Source organism: Ptychodera flava, chromosome 9 (assembly GCF_041260155.1).
Source record: "Ptychodera flava strain L36383 chromosome 9, AS_Pfla_20210202, whole genome shotgun sequence".
In the NCBI taxonomy this organism is placed as follows: Eukaryota; Metazoa; Hemichordata; class Enteropneusta; family Ptychoderidae; genus Ptychodera; species Ptychodera flava.
In genome coordinates this window covers 17,248,276-17,264,633 of record NC_091936.1, presented here as the reverse complement: position 1 = coordinate 17,264,633, position 16,358 = coordinate 17,248,276, and positions in this window count along the sequence as shown.

Here is a 16,358-nt window from a genome sequence, read left to right as displayed (position 1 = left end):
GTGTTTACAGTCTCAGCGTTATGTTTTTTAAGGTCGTAATGTTTGGCTTCGGTTGCAGCTCCAGTTTTCGTTTGAATGTGTTCAAATTTCAGCTTTGCGGATATAATCGCCAAACATTTTGCCACGAAGATGATTTATTTCAATTGTTTCGTATTTTTATTCTGAAACGACTTCCTCTATTTCAATGCAATGATCGATAAATTGCTAGTCGGTTAGGTGTGAAAACAAGTGACCAAAAAGTTAAATTTTCACATTTTATGTACTTTAATCTGACAGTATGTCGATTGGCAATTTCCTATACGAATGGTAAATGTAAAATGTGGCTGATCTGATTAAGCTGAATGAACGACTTTCCCGACTTTCAGCGTGTAAAACGACCAGAAAGAAACTTGAAACTATAGCTTGTCGGTGTTTCAGCAAGAGGGGGAATTATATTAAACACAGAAGTTTTAAAGACACTCTGGTTGTTTACCAGATGAAATTGAAAGTAACGTACCAAAGATCGGTTACAAGAGAACTGTTGTGCAGGAACGACGAGCGAGTGCCGACGAAATATCCAGAAATAAGGCGGGAAATATTGTTGCGTGTACAACGGATATCTCCTATCCACTGCCCGGACAACCGAAACGGTAATCTGTGCGAGCCACAGTCTCAAATTTGCTTCCTGACAGTGATTAAGTAAGACTGGTTTTTGTACGTCGTTCTCGCCACAATGCCTTGGTTTTTTTTTCCTTCGATACTCAGGCGGTGAATTGTAAACTGACGGCATGAATGAACAGTGAAACGCGACTCGCATTCCTGAACGGCGGTGGCAACGTGGCTTTCAGCGTGTTTGCCAAACGACGCTGATTTTTTTGATAACCTTATACACTAATATCGATAACTCGTAAACGCGCCAAATTTCGCCGAAGACTTGCTAGAAAACACCTTCGCTATTATACGCCAGTATGTTACAGATATAAAATCTGCAGCTTTACTAGGTATGAAAAGTCGACGAGAGTGTATGATGTTTCGGTCTAACTGACCGTTCCGCCATCGATGAGTTTTAAAACGTATCGACTTTGATAAAGCCTATATGACTTTTTATAGATGAGAAGTGGATAAGCATGGACAGTTATATATATGATGTGATTAAGCATAGACAGTGGAAGCGATACTGTATATGGACACGTTGAAGCAAGACCTTCTATCGCTTAAGCTTCTACGTTAGTTTTTCTCGTCGCGTCAAAATGATGCACAGAGGTAAGTGAGGACATAAAAAGTAGATGCGATACTGTATATAGACAGAGTAGAAGCGAGATTGCCTATGGTTTAGGTTTATACGGTAGATTTTTTACTCATAAAAATGGTGTTATCAAACATTGCCTCAAAAACTGCTTTCGGAACGAAGTTCAGAGTCAGACAAGACACCAATGAAAATCGCAGGTTGGTATAATATGCGCGAAATCACGGGACAGTGACTCGGAATGAACTCAGCCACAGTTTAAATGAGTTCAATCGCGCCATTTGAAATTGAAACTTTGAACGGCGGCGGAGAAGTCGATTTGTAGTGCCAGTCTCTTTGTCAACACGAAATGGCGATCAACAATGGCGATGGTGGAACAAATGGAATGGTTACAAAAGCAGACAGACTCGCTCAATCTAAACACTTGACCATATCAATAAACTCAGCACACAGTGCCTTTGACTGGTCAGAAAATCACAAGGCGCTCTCGCCGTGCCTAATTACGCGAACAGTTCAACCGGTTTCGGCTATAGAACAGCTCAACCAATGACATCACAAGATATTCAGTATTATCTCATACGTCTGGAGTGAGAGCGACTACACAAAAGACGCATGAAAATCTTGGTGACTCAATTTACTTTGTCTTTGTACAGCGTGGGAAATTTAAGCTTACCACGTTGAAATTCTTTCGTGTCGGGAATTTATTTTTTGTGCATAAGTGTTAGTACAAACAATACATCAATCACACACATATGGACAAGGATTCGATTTTGTAAATTGTATAATTTTACAAGCATAAACTGAACATTTAAACACTCAAAATGATTTCAAGCAGAATGCGTATTTTTATCATCTGTGATCCCTGGAGATGTCACCCGATTCATGTCTATATTGCGTATACATTTTCAGCGTTGTATCAAAGGACATCACATCGTTGAGTGCCGTTGTCTCTATGATCAGAAAATATCTTACAAAGGGTAGGTTCATTCAAGTAAAGTAATTTACGAGAAGGTTGAAGACTCCGCCCCAGAATATGCCGAGTTAAAGCCAACAATCCGACAATTGGGTCCTCGACGTATATCTAATACGTTCTAATGCATAAATTTACGTCAGAACATTTCATTACAGTGCTGTTGCAATATTTCGCGTTCGATTAATAAAGGTGGACATTCTTGCCGCAATCTTGTCTGAAATTTCATTTTGTGGGACTTATTAAAACAAATTTCATCGCGGATTTATATTTCATATTTCATTAGGGTATGAAACACCTGTCATAATAAGCACACGTCTTGGGATTACAAATAGATTGTGTAAGTATTCGGCAGTGTGCCGGAAATTCGGGTGTCGGCCATTGATTCTCGGTTAATCCGCTGCGCATCGTCTCTCCGTGTACACTACTCACCTCAAAGGTGGCGCTGCAAATCTCGTCTCTTTGCAGAAGGTTAATATATATATATATATATATATATATATATATATATATATATATATATATATTATATATATATATATATATATATATATATATATTTGCAGCTCAACCGATTGTAGCTTTTTGTACATTTTCTGATATGTTTGTTCTGTTTATTAAATGCAGTTTCATACCAACACTCATGTTGACATATCCAATGCGTTCAACTTAACAGCGCAGCCTGTTTGTGCCTGTGCAATGACAGCTGCCATGTCGACAGCTGAGTTTAAGTCAAAACTAGAGTTCAATTGTCAACGATAACAATATCGCATATTGCACCACATTGCATTATGTTTACAAGGGTGATATGTTGTATTTTCGAATCATCAACGAAGAAAATGTAGTAAGTCTCGTTTTTTTTAGAGGAAAAACTATGAAATTATCACCATCAATTGCAGAAACAGCTAGTGTCACCTCAATAGTCTCATCAGCACTCTATCTTGCTTTTTGTCTATATTTGTCAATTTCTTCGCGCCTCATACGCTTCTGCCGCGGTCACTCCATCTTTAACCCCGTCCAGTATGTATTTATTTATACATGTCCGAATAAAAGGCAGTGACGGTCCATTCCCTTGAGCTGAATAATACTAATATGCCTCCTTTTCGCAGCCTCTCCAGGCAACACCGCCGCTTAAAAAGATCTCGCGGATATTAAACAAAGTATTGCCTACGCAAATTAGACTGCGAGAAAGGTAAATGTATAAAAAAATCTGTCATTTGGTGGCATTATGAGAGCTCTTACCCGTAAATTTGATTTAGACGGATTTCATTAAGCCACCGTAGTATCTCGCTATAATTTGTTCAAGGGCCGAATGCGATAGTTTAAATCAACTTTTCATTCACAAACGCTGGCAATGTCGCCGCGGGCATAAATTTCCCAGAATTCTATTTACCTGACAACGGCGTGCTGCGCCGTGTAAGGTGAGCTTTATCACACCTTGCGGAAATCAAATGATTTTCCTGTTTCCCTAAGGCTGTCATGAATATATGGTATATTACCCTTTTGCCTGGAGGCTATAAAAAACTCTCCGAGGCTCTGGCGAGTCCGCGTTGCCATGGCAACAGTACGAGACCCTGATATGTGACGTGCAGCCTCGTTGGTTTGTTTGTGCGTGGTTGGTTGCAAAGATGAATCGTGTCGCGGTCCCGTCTCTTGGTTGCGTATTATGGTTTCTTGATTGCTTTGGTCGGCCTTTGAACGATGTCTACTCGGGAAATATCGAGTGCTCCGGTGATACCGATGCAGACAACCTTAAACTCGGACCTAACGTGTTTATCAACGTTGTAATATAAACCTGGCGTCACGAAAAAATAGGAGAACAGAAAAAAATAGCGTTTATATTTTTCATGTTCCACTTGCGCACATTTTCATTTCCGAACATTACCGAAAGCTCCACTGGCACACTGTAGAACCAGCTGTAGAACGTCGCTGATCTCGTCCATTTCCTAGAGAAGTAGCGACGATATTTCCCTGATCATGAAATCAAGCGTAATCCGACTCCTGTAATGGCTGCACATCGCGCATGTGCAAGACTAGACAGTCGTAACTCGTTTGCCCCGCAGCGTGAGAACAAGCTTCGTGTTTAAAGTTGCAGTACCTCCAACAACACTCACGCAAACATGCTCGCTGAGAAATCAACAGCCGACCTTCAATGATTTCAAAGCTTACATAAGACCCTACGTAACTTCACTTACGACGAGAATAGCTGTACCGTTGTACCGTTTTCTGCCACTTTTTCCGATCGTCGTGGCGGCCGACAAGACATATCTGCGCACAAGATGACTGTCATACGCCGACGACTGTTATGTCAGTTGAATAAACGTATTATCGTCAAAGTTAGGCGCTCATTGTATTTACTTGTTAGCGGCAAAATCGAATGTAAAAGTGGGCGATACGCCAGGTCGAACCGGACAATCAAATTTTCACATCTTCTGAATGTCTTTACAATTATGAAAATAAGACAGCAAAATGAAATGCCGTTCTTTCAAGTCGAGGATGCTTCAATATTGGTGCGTGTGTGCAAAATCGAACCGCTCGTCAAAGTCAGTCAAAATTCGATTTATCATGACTGATGAGCGTATGTAATGCATTCACAATTCGCTGTCGGCAACATTTGAGCTATCTGTGGTTTGCAGTTTTCCTATCGAAAATTTAGCGCTCTTCTGGCACATTCATCTATTTTTCCCATATTTAATTTTTTCTCCGGATAAAACAGGAAAAATCCTTAGAGCTTAGAAGATATGATATGCAATTTTAAAATCACTGTAACTTAATTTTGTCTTCTTACTTTTTATCGCCTCATTTAGAATGAGGAACTCGCGGTGAACCGGGAAAATAGGGAAATAATCTATAAAGTAAAAACTGCATGTAGTTAATCCTTTGAGCGCCAAAGTCAACTTTTGTCACTTTTAGAAAAATATGCTCCTGTCAACTTTTTCAGATTTTTGTCAAAATTTTGAGAACAAACTGTAGCCAATGAAATGTGATATCCATTTGGTCCAAAATTATCAAAAAATTACAGAAAAAATTCATAAAAAGTGGTAAAAATGTTTCACCAAAATTTAGCTGGGAAAAATTACAGGACTCAAAGAGTTAATGCTATTGGGTCTGCTGTCAAACTATAGATGTCATAATCAAATTGTAAGAATCTCACAGCCGTTTTAATTCTCCTTATTTGCAACTGTAACGTTATGGCAATACAGCGGGGATTTTTTTCTGAACTTCTCAAGCGAGTAGTTCGCCTATTTTATGTGTATAGTATCAAGGTTTGTTTCTTGTTGCTAACATATTTACCGTAACAGTTGTAAATTGTGTATCTTAACGGATGACTTTTTACGGCGTTGCACAATTGCGCGTTAAGTTATTACTCATAGCAAAATTTGAAATCTCTTGATAATTTTGCAAATTAAGATTGACGACATCATGAGACAATTGATTTAAATGCTTCTTTTGTTACGACTAATCTGACTTAAAATTACAGAAATCCTAGGCCTGCAAGTGCGCGTACGTATTGATTAAAAGGCAGGGGGGTCATCGGAACCGCGCCTGTGCGACTCTCTGTTTACAAACAATGTATTTCATGCACGAGATGTAGATGCATCACGTCAACATAGCTTCAACATTGAAATTTTACGATGTACATTACGACAAACATGTTTTAATTTTCATCAATCGTCAACGTATCTTTGATACAGTGTTTACATTGGTCGTATGGGTTCAATCGACCTTCAAGCGCAGTCCAGACGACTCCCTTTCTTTAATATAGACACGAGAAGATGTGATAAATATTTCATTGGTTTGATTGAAGTCAAATAAAACTCTGATTTGCAGGGTAATGAAAAACAATCATTATGTATTTACAAGAAAACCTTTGTGATGATGGCATTAAATACACTTTCATTAAATTAATTCAGCAGTATTGCCGTAGAGGAATGATCTATAGAATAGTCGGCAAATAAGCTCTCTTTCAAGTTCAAAAAAATAGGCGGCCTTCTCGAAGTTTCAATCTGTCGCTGGTTGTAGAAACGAAAATTGTTGGAAGCGGCCTTGAGTCGTTCATTACACCATCGGAAACGGCAGACCATCGTTTGCAGAACGATTTTGTCGAAAAAAAAGAGCGGGAAAACATGAGAAGATTATGACGGCTTGGAAAGGGCGGGAAAACCTCAACTTGCAATTTAATCACACTGTAACTCTAGTCAATCATGGCAAATTTTCTCCTGCAAGTTGGAGACACACATAGAAGCAGTAGCAATGTTTCTCGCATTGTGACGTCACCGAGGATACGAAATGAACCGAACAGATGCAATACGAGGGTCATACGCGATGTAAAATCAACTTTTGAGTCACGACTCCGAGGAAATGTGGGTTTATTTTTAAGTCATATTAGCCATCGGTCCCGGCATCTAACGACGAATGTTTGCGGGCAGATCTACTATCAAGTTAACAACGTTGTCGCCGAGTGAGGGATACCCCAGAGATGGATTTCCACGAGGTCTCTGATTTCAGCTGCCACGCACGAACGAAGCAGAGCGCCGGCCATTTTAGGTAAACAACGGCGAGCGGCCGTGGACAGGCCGCGGGGCAGCATAACTAAACACATATACACTGCTGTTCACCCTGCGATAAGTGAGTTTAAGAATCGGCGACTGGCGTTGCTAGGTAACGTCACGCTTCATTGGAGAGAGTGAATATCAAACAAATGTTTTCTAAAACTGATGTCCTTTGACTGGTTTTCAAAAGGGAGTTGGCGGGCTTTCCCGATTCGGCCGAGATTAGCGCGAAAAACGGCAGAAAATATACAATTATTCGGCAAGATTTGAGAAAAAAAATAAAGAGTTCAAATTTTTCCAGGCAGAATTTCCGTCTGCCAGTCATTGTTGTGAACAAAAGAGTCCTAGATCCATTGAAATCGATAGACGTAAGAATCTAATACTGCACAAATTTCAAAACTTCCATTTGATCTAAAAAATATCCTTTTTGTATACATTTCACTCAAGCTGTCACATTGGTCAAACTTGTGTAAACAGGTTCTGTTGTTATTGATGTTTTACCCTATCAGAAACGTTCTACTGTTTATTTGTATGCCGTACAAAAAATGTCCCCAATCTGGCTTTGCGTGGTTGGTTTTCTGCTGTATGGCTCGCTAGCTTAACTGCTGTTTTTATTTTTACCAGATACATTTAGTTACTGGTTGATGTCAACCAGTAATTAAAGGGCCAGTAGCTGTAACCTTTGATAATTTTTTCCACAATGTTTGTTTCTTATTGTCAATTGTAGTTTCTTAATTGTCCTACTCTTCAAAGCATGTTGAGATACACAGTACACAGCTTGCCAACTCAGCGTGTTCATATGTAAACTACATTTGTATTTTTGTCAAATGAATCTTGGTCCGGACATGAATTCAAATGCAAACAATAACGGTTACATACAGACGTTGCGATGACGAGCTAAAGACGTTTCAACTCCCTGGTGGATTAGAACAAGAACCTGAAACTGACGTACATGAAAAATAGTGAGAAAAACAGCGGCCGAAAGCAAAAATTACCAAGGAAAAATTAAACAGACAAAAAAAAAACGACAAACGCTAGGGAGTATCATACACAACACTGGATCTTTTGGAGTTACCCGGATGATGCATCGTTTGTGCGTAAAGACTTAACAAAAACAGTACTCAACATCGCTAAATAAAGAAACAACAACAAATATACTACTACTATTGCTGCTGCTGCTGCTAATACTACTACCTCTAACAACAACAACAAGAACAACAATAATAGTAATAATAGTAATGATAATAATAATAATAATAATAATAATAATAACGACAACAACAACAACAAATAAAGGTATTATATAGAAATAATAACGCGAATAATGATAGGTCCGATTTTCACGAAACTTATAGGGTAATTTTGGGGCGCTGATATAAAAATGCCATCCATTTCGTGGGCAAATGTTACCATGGCAACTCTTTTGGCTGTATAATAATAATAATAATAATAATAATAATAATAATAATAATAATAACAATAACAATAACAACAATAACAACGGTAAAACAAGTCAACACATCGAAGCTGGAGTGAGTAACTATATTCCATAGCTGAAAGCCTCTCTAAGTTTAATACGATACAAAATCAGAGTTTATTACAGCGATTTTAGAGCACGTCTTGAAAACTTGAAGCGATACATCTTGTCTGCTATGACTAAACAGGCCAGGAAATCTATTTGAAGTCTAACCTGTCATTTGATGCCCCGGATGGACTGTTGATGAACGGGGCCTACGGACATACAGTGTACAACAGTCTCCAGCGATTTCTCATGCCGTCAACACGACTTGCCAATCACGCTATCAGCTTCTAAACGGTGACCGTATTTAATACTCCCTATTCCCACCGCGCTCTCCGCCGCTTTGCAATGAACGTAAAACTGAACACCCATGCATGTCGCTGTGTTCCCTGCTACACATAATCACCACGCACGCACTCTCCACCACGCCAACGGGCAAACTATTATCTAATCGCCTCCTGATTATGCCATCGACGGCTGACCGTTATCGGTTCACCTGCTAACGGAAAAAGTACTGCTGATGGCAACGTGACGAGCGGTCCGCCTACCTTTCCTCGCCATGTGATCATCCTCTAAATACGCTGTCTCCCATACCTCTGAGAAATATAACATATCAACCCCGCTGAATATCGCCCAGTTTCCATGGAAACAGTTCGCAACGAGCTGACGGGGGTAAATTGAGACAATTTTGCGTCGATGCATACACAGATCAGTGCCGGATTTAATTATCGCGCTTTTTCAATCCGAGAATACAACATTATCCGGTGTTTGTCTCGGCGAGGTTCACTGAAAGGTGACGTTTAATAGCCTATCTCTTTAACCAGTCACTGGAATTAAATAGAATTCCCATTTTAGATCGCACGGCTGGCTTATCTAGCTGTTGGGGTAAACTTTGGTGTATTTTGACTGCAAAACACTACTCACACAGGGTCATCGCGAGATCGGAAAAAAGATTACGACAACGCATTTCATTTGGAAGCAGATCAATGGAGCAACGAACAAGACACTGAACAACGAATTTATGAGGGTGGGGAGAAGAAGTGACAGTGAAACAAAAGGTTTGGCTGGGGGACGCCACCCGGTCTCAAAATATTAATTGCGTGTTTTTCAGCACATGTATAGTATACTATACGGTAAGTTTTCCAATGCCGGAAAAAATCCATTTTTTTGTTTTTGTTTGTTTTTTTGTTTGTTTATTTGTTTGCGTGTCGAAGGAGATTATTGTGGCATTAATCAGCCTGAATCGTGTAGACAAACAATAGTATCATTTTTTTCCGAAAGCGGAAAGCGTTCCACAAACATTGAAGGACACCCTTTGGCGAAACGTTTGCGTGTGGAAACTACACAATACTCCCATCATAAAATAATTTGAAATTTAGATCTGTGTCTCTGCCTTTAAGACGAAGTGGCTTCCGCCCGCGCAACTCGTCGTGATTTTTCGGCAAACGAGATGAGCGGCGGACATAGAGTTTTGAGCAATCGCAACATAGCATATAATCGAATCAGCAAACCTAGAAAGACTTTGTCATCATAAATTTATAAATATCCCAGACTGCGAGGAGGGAGTACCAATTAACGAAATATTTCTGGACAAATTTGAGTTGGTGAACCAGAAATGGAAACATATTTCAGGTGAGTGCCAAAAGAAGCACGTATTTAATCAATTTTACCACCATTTTCGCCTTTCTCATTTACGAGGTTTGTCGTGTCCTGGCCTCAGTGGATATGAAAGGATTTCTGTCCCTATTCTAGGTCAAACAGGACAACGAAAAACATACGTTGGTAAATTCTTAGTCGATGTTTCAATAAAAAGGCCCTGGTTGGTAACTGCTCAACGACAACTCTTGCTTACTTCCCTGTTCCCCTGCCTTCACATTTCAGATCTGCTGGGAATTTCATCGATTATTTTAGATTTTTCCTGCGTTCCAGAGTTCTAAATGGACTGTACATTGTGCTTGTTTGCTATTATAAAACAGAGAGTTATCTGAACTCAAAATATTTGTGGTATATCTACTCGGTTTCATGCGCGTAAATTACAGCCCGGACCGCTCGCTGTATTCTGCGTGAAATCATTGAAGTAGTGAGTGCAGCGCGCTTGTGCGCTGTGTCCATTTCCTTTCACAGCAAGCGCAGTGTGCTCTGCGCAATGCACATCTCATTCACGTTTCGCAATCATCTGCTTCTGTTGAGTTCATGAATGACGCCAATTGATATATCGCCTCCGAGATGCTTTGAAATCTGCATACCGAACGAGGTTACATATTGCAAATGAGGGTCCATCGAAAGGTAAAGAACGTGCGGGGTAAAGGTCATCCTTCGCAGACCGCCAGCTTCAGAACCGCGAATCTCAGTCCAATCGCTGCCAATAGGGCTACTGAGTCTGCATGCAACGACATCCATCTCCATTACAATCGAAACTAACACAACACCAGTTTGAAAATAATATGAAACTCACGTGTTTGTCAAACGTTTTATTGTCAGCTATTATTAATTGCAAAAGTCACTGCGGCTGATAGTATAAAATTGCAGAACTGAAACGAACGACAGTAAAACCGTGCAAAATTACAACAGGACTGGTCACCGCCCAATCGGTGAAAATGACGGAATCTCGTTGCTCAATTCGTTGAGCTGGCGTGCTTGGCTTGAAAACATCGCGATGTCAAAGGTCGGACTGATCTCTCACCCTTCTAACTCTGTCACCAACCTCTCGCTCTTGCTGGGTGCCGCCGATGTCTCATGATGTCTCCATTTTGCTTCATAGAAAAATAATCTAGATCGTGTCCTGATCTCCACCACCAGACTGTCTATTCTATGACCCATCGCCCTAAACTAACCAACCTACGTCCTGTTTTAATTGAATCTTTATTAGCGGCGCCGATCGCTTCTGTGAGCATGTCAAAGCTGTCAAAGCCAGAGCAGTACATTTACGTCACGCATGGCCACTGAAACCATTTGTCTTGCCGACCACTGCCGGTCAAGAAGCGAACACTTTGCGGTATGAATTTCAACTCACAGAGAGCGCAGCAGCGCAGTTTGTGCAATTTTATTCTTTCCTTTTGTTGCAAGCAAGATTATATTAGTAAGTTATAGAAGTAGTAGTAGTAAAATAATAATAATAATGATAATTATTATTATTATGATTATCATCATAATAATGATAATTATGATAATTATTATGATGATTATCATCATCATCATATCATCATCATCATCATCATCATCATCATCATCATCATCATCAAGGAGGTAATCTTAATAACCAAATCCGTTATACAATCTAGGAAGAAGCTCGTGTAAAAGATTTTATGTGTGTGTGTGTATATATATATATATATATATATATATATATATATATATATATATATATATATATATACATATGACCTATTGGTACAATTCAAACCTCGAAAAGAAAGGGAGCTTTAAAGAGGAAATATTCAAATCCAGTTGGATGAAGAACCTGCTATTCATGAATTGTTGGAGAGAATATCGCGCAACTGGGTTTTAAATGTTTCAATCTTGAATGCTTCTGATAGAAAGAGGAATATCGTTCTAAATGGTATACTGCTCGGTAGTTGCTCAAAATAACTTAACGTACATCGTAGATATCGCTTAAACAAAACCTTTAAATGTAAATAAAGGCCAGTAAATATACGATTCATGTCAGAATCACGTGTACAACCAAACAAACCAACGATTCCATGAACGATTATTTTGATATATAAAAAAGTTACCGTCAGTGGCCAGATCTCTCAGATTCTCCGGCAGCCTTTCAGTCTTTGATGCATGATGCGATTCATTCCATCCGACTCAAAATACAGAATACAGTAACTTTAGTTAAATTCTGAGAAGAATTTGAAAAATTGTCTATTCGCCAAAATTGTATCGAGTGTTTGGCACAGTTATCTAATATAATAAATACATGTGCTGATTTATTTTCAATTCCCAGTTCGACGATAGAATTGATGATGGAATTTCTATGAATTTTGATTTTTGTATTCACAGTCTGTTAACTGTGTTGTCGGTGACAGATGAAGGACTTATGTCAAACAAATTTACAAAAGTCGCACAGGGCAAAAGACTTAATCGATCGCGTCACTTGAAACAGGCGTTTCTTTAAGTAAATTTAGCAGTTTCATTTTACCAGTGCTGGGCGTTCAACTTTCGCTTGATTGTATCAAAATAATTGTTAAGCGTAATTTTGAAGCTATTTATGTCAACAGTGTTTTTTGCACGTCAATCGTTTGACGGCGCGGATGCTTTTCCTCTCCACTTAATATTTATTTGAAGTTCCAGATATGATGGATATGCCTGGCAATGGTGTGATCAGAAAAAAATACTTTTGGAGAAATTACTTTCAATTAATGAAAAATGGGAGCAAAGTCAAAACTGCGTTTCATGCAAAATTACACTCTGCACAAAAATTTCTACACCTTAAATGGAAGAATTTTGGCACACACACAACATTCACAGAAATCAGAGATTCGGCTTTCGTGGCTGACCTCTCACGGCCGATATCAGTGACGAATCGATCTTTTAAGAGTAAACGTAGTGCACGAAGAGATCGTAAAAGAGAACGAGCTCCAACCGGGCCTTCCTTTCCTTCCTTCAGCGACAGACTTCAAAATTAATCTCGAGACGGGTAATAGCCTGTTATTTGCGCTATTATATTTCAAGCTATTAGGCCTTAACAGGCAACTGGATATTGCCCAGATTTCGGAAGCGTACACGTCGCTGCGCATGTACATAACATGCACGTGAATATATGTTCGCGCGTTTCCAACTTCTATATAGCGCTCCGTACAGATACCAGAAGGCAATTAATTTTCCCGTGGGTCATTGCGTTTTCTCTAGTTTTCAGTTTTAGGTACCTACGTTGGTTTTGAAGAAGCCATTAAACCGTCAGGGCTTCCAGTAGTCATGGCAACCACGAAACTCTCTGATTTTACATGATCAGCCGGTTTTACTTCAATTAAGAAATAAACCCCGGACAAGATAAAATCAAGATTTCAGAGACGGGTGCCGGGAATGTTCTACATATCACTGATCGAATTTCTTTGACGGTAGCGTGTATTAAAGCTCGCGTCGCTGTAACATTATAAGTATTTCCCCATACTTGTTGTCCTGTTTGTGAGATAGTATTTCTTGTTCAGCTCCAAAAATCATGTCGAATGGTCCAGCGTTATTAGCTTGTCGACGCAGTCCTTGTATGCGCGATGTTAAATATTATCCTACTATTGATGACTGGATTTTACTGAGATTCTTGTGAACGATAATGTTGCAAATTGCACACTATGCCGCGCCAGGCTATTACCCTTTGAGCGCCAAAGCCAATTTTGGTCGCCCTTACAAAATATACCTCAGTCAATTTTTGTTAGATTTTTGCCAAGATAAAAAACTGTGGCCAATGAAATGTTGTGTTCATTTGGTCCAAAATTATCAAACAAATTACAGAAAAGTTCATAAAAATTGTTAATATGTTGCACTAAAATTTTGGTTGGAAAAAGTACAGCACTCAGATGGTGAAGGAAATGTACTTGTTTTCGACAGGGAACGAAAACGATGAAGTATTATCATAAGTTAGATCTATTCCCTTGGTAACAAAACATAATCGATTGTTTTGCTCTGTCTTCTTTAAGTCAACGAAACTGAGACGCTCTCAGACATTAGTAAACGTTTATATTATATTTTCCGCATTCTTGGTCGACTTCAAGAAGGCAACCCAAGTGAACGCATAGTTAACAAGACAAAGTATTATAAGTGGTTTTATTGACAATAACTTTGACATAAAATGTCAAGTGTGTGTTTTTATATATATATCATATATATATATATGTGTAAGTATACAAGATATTGTGTCTACTGCACATACAATTGCATGTTCATTTTATCTATCGCTGTTCAGCATCAGTATGAATAAACATCGATATGTCGCAATCCGCACTGACCACTTACGTGTGTATGTCTGGTAAAAATGGCAAGGGGAGGCACTGTGTCCTTCAATTTGTGCGTCACTTATTTTCGTTCAGGCTGCTAATTTGTGCCGACCAGTGAAATCATATCAGCACACATGAGAGGGTAACAAGACTCCGCTACCTTTGAATGTCAGAGATAGAAGTGAACAGCCACTGACTCAAAAGAAAACCTTGAAGTTGTCGATCGTAATTTCGACGTTCCGACCTGCTTTTTCCCAGCCCCTCGCACGCATGTGATATACAGTTATACATCACCTGACTTCTGCAAACAAATGACGAGTTCAAAGGTCACAGTGTGTCGGAAGCGGACCATTGAACAGACAACATTGCCGATGATGTCATCGCTATGAAGTGGCATGAACCTACTGAGAGAAGAATGGGAGCCGGTGACGTAATGCGACTTGCGTGTAGCCTTTCACAAATAAGATAAGCCCTCGTTTCGGATCAAGAAACTTACACCTGTGTTCGTTAACAGGCCTTGTCAACCGCTCCGTTCACATCGTTATCAGGTTGAGGACGAGATCTTCCGGTGCGCTATGAACAAGCGTGAATAATATGTCTGTGTTGTTCCAATGAATTTTTTTATCATATTTTTACCTTAAACCAATAAAACAAGCACACAGTCTTGTTCTATGATGTTTGGAACACAAAGCATTAGCCGTGCAAAGACAACGTGTACCGTTTACAATATTTGATGGTAGTGTTGAAAAATGAATTCCAGTAAGGACCAAACTCAGTTGCCCACAATACAATAATATACTATAATATACGAGCTAACAGGTCGGACTCTGGGCATATTTTCGGCGTGATTTTGAGAGCAGAAATAACACTTTCACCGTTAACAAACTTTGTTAAATTAGAGGGAGATGCCTTTAACGTAATTACAGCTTCAAGTTGTAGCGCTTCCACAACACGAAACGACACACATCTTACTTGGCATGTCAGTGTGTAGTATAAACTCCCATTTATTATGTGAAAATACGATATGGCCATAACATTTTATTCTCCCCGATCATATCGTTCATATCTCACATAACTACTCTCTATAGTTTTCACAAGTTACGTAGTTGCGGTCTATTGTTTAGTTTTCTTTCACTTCTTTTATGAATTTTAATTGTCTGTGCGTGTCGAGACTTTGCCACAATGTTATGTCTGTATCGATTTCCCAATCTCTCAAGCAAGAAGGACGGAAAAGTGGGTTCACAATATTGGTCATTCGGGGAATACGATCTACCCAGATAAAAGAAGGTACGAAATCTCCTTCAAGATCCACATTCGCTCGTTCCATTTGACATGGGAATTTCGTGGAAATGTATAGGAGTGTTTTTTGAGAGGTTGGATATAAATGGTCTGGTCGATTTGACGTCCCTGCTCTCTCTCTCTCTCTCTCTCTCTCTCTCTCTCTCTCTCTCTCTCTCTCTCTCTCTCTCTCTCTCTCTCTCCTCTCTCTCTCTCTCTCTCTCTCTCTCTCTCTCTCTCTCTCTCTCTCTCTCTCTCTCTCTGTATGTTTGGGTGCATGTGTAATTCTTAAACTATGATACTTTTACATAAATACACACCTAGTAATACACATATATGTGACATGTGTCTGATTTTTGATCTATCTACAAGTATATGGCTGTCTTTCCATCTAAGCATCTATATCTACCTATACCTGTGTGTTTGTTGTATTGATCAGAAGGCAAACTGATGGCTAATCGTCACCAACAAATATCATGATTTTACTCTTTTCAACATGATCGGCATCCAGTGGATCGAAAAAACATAATTGTTGCGAATTCGGCTGCGGTGTATCAACACTGATACGAACTCACTCTGTCTCTGGACGTGTTTTATATCTGTGATGTCGCTGAACAGTAAAAAGTAAGTAAAACAAACATTTTGGGGCAAAAATAGGAGAACAAGAATGTCGCGCGAAATGATCTTTAAGACCAGTATCATATGTGTATGGACACGTATTCAAAGGTCATAAACCGAGTCGGAGAGACAGGGTGCCGACAATGCAAGGAACGGCACAAAAGGAACCCAGTTTAGGGGGATAAGATTGACTTCCGCAGACACGTAGCTACAATGTGCTTATTTTCCATTACGATTTGCAAAGTTGTGCGCAGATTTG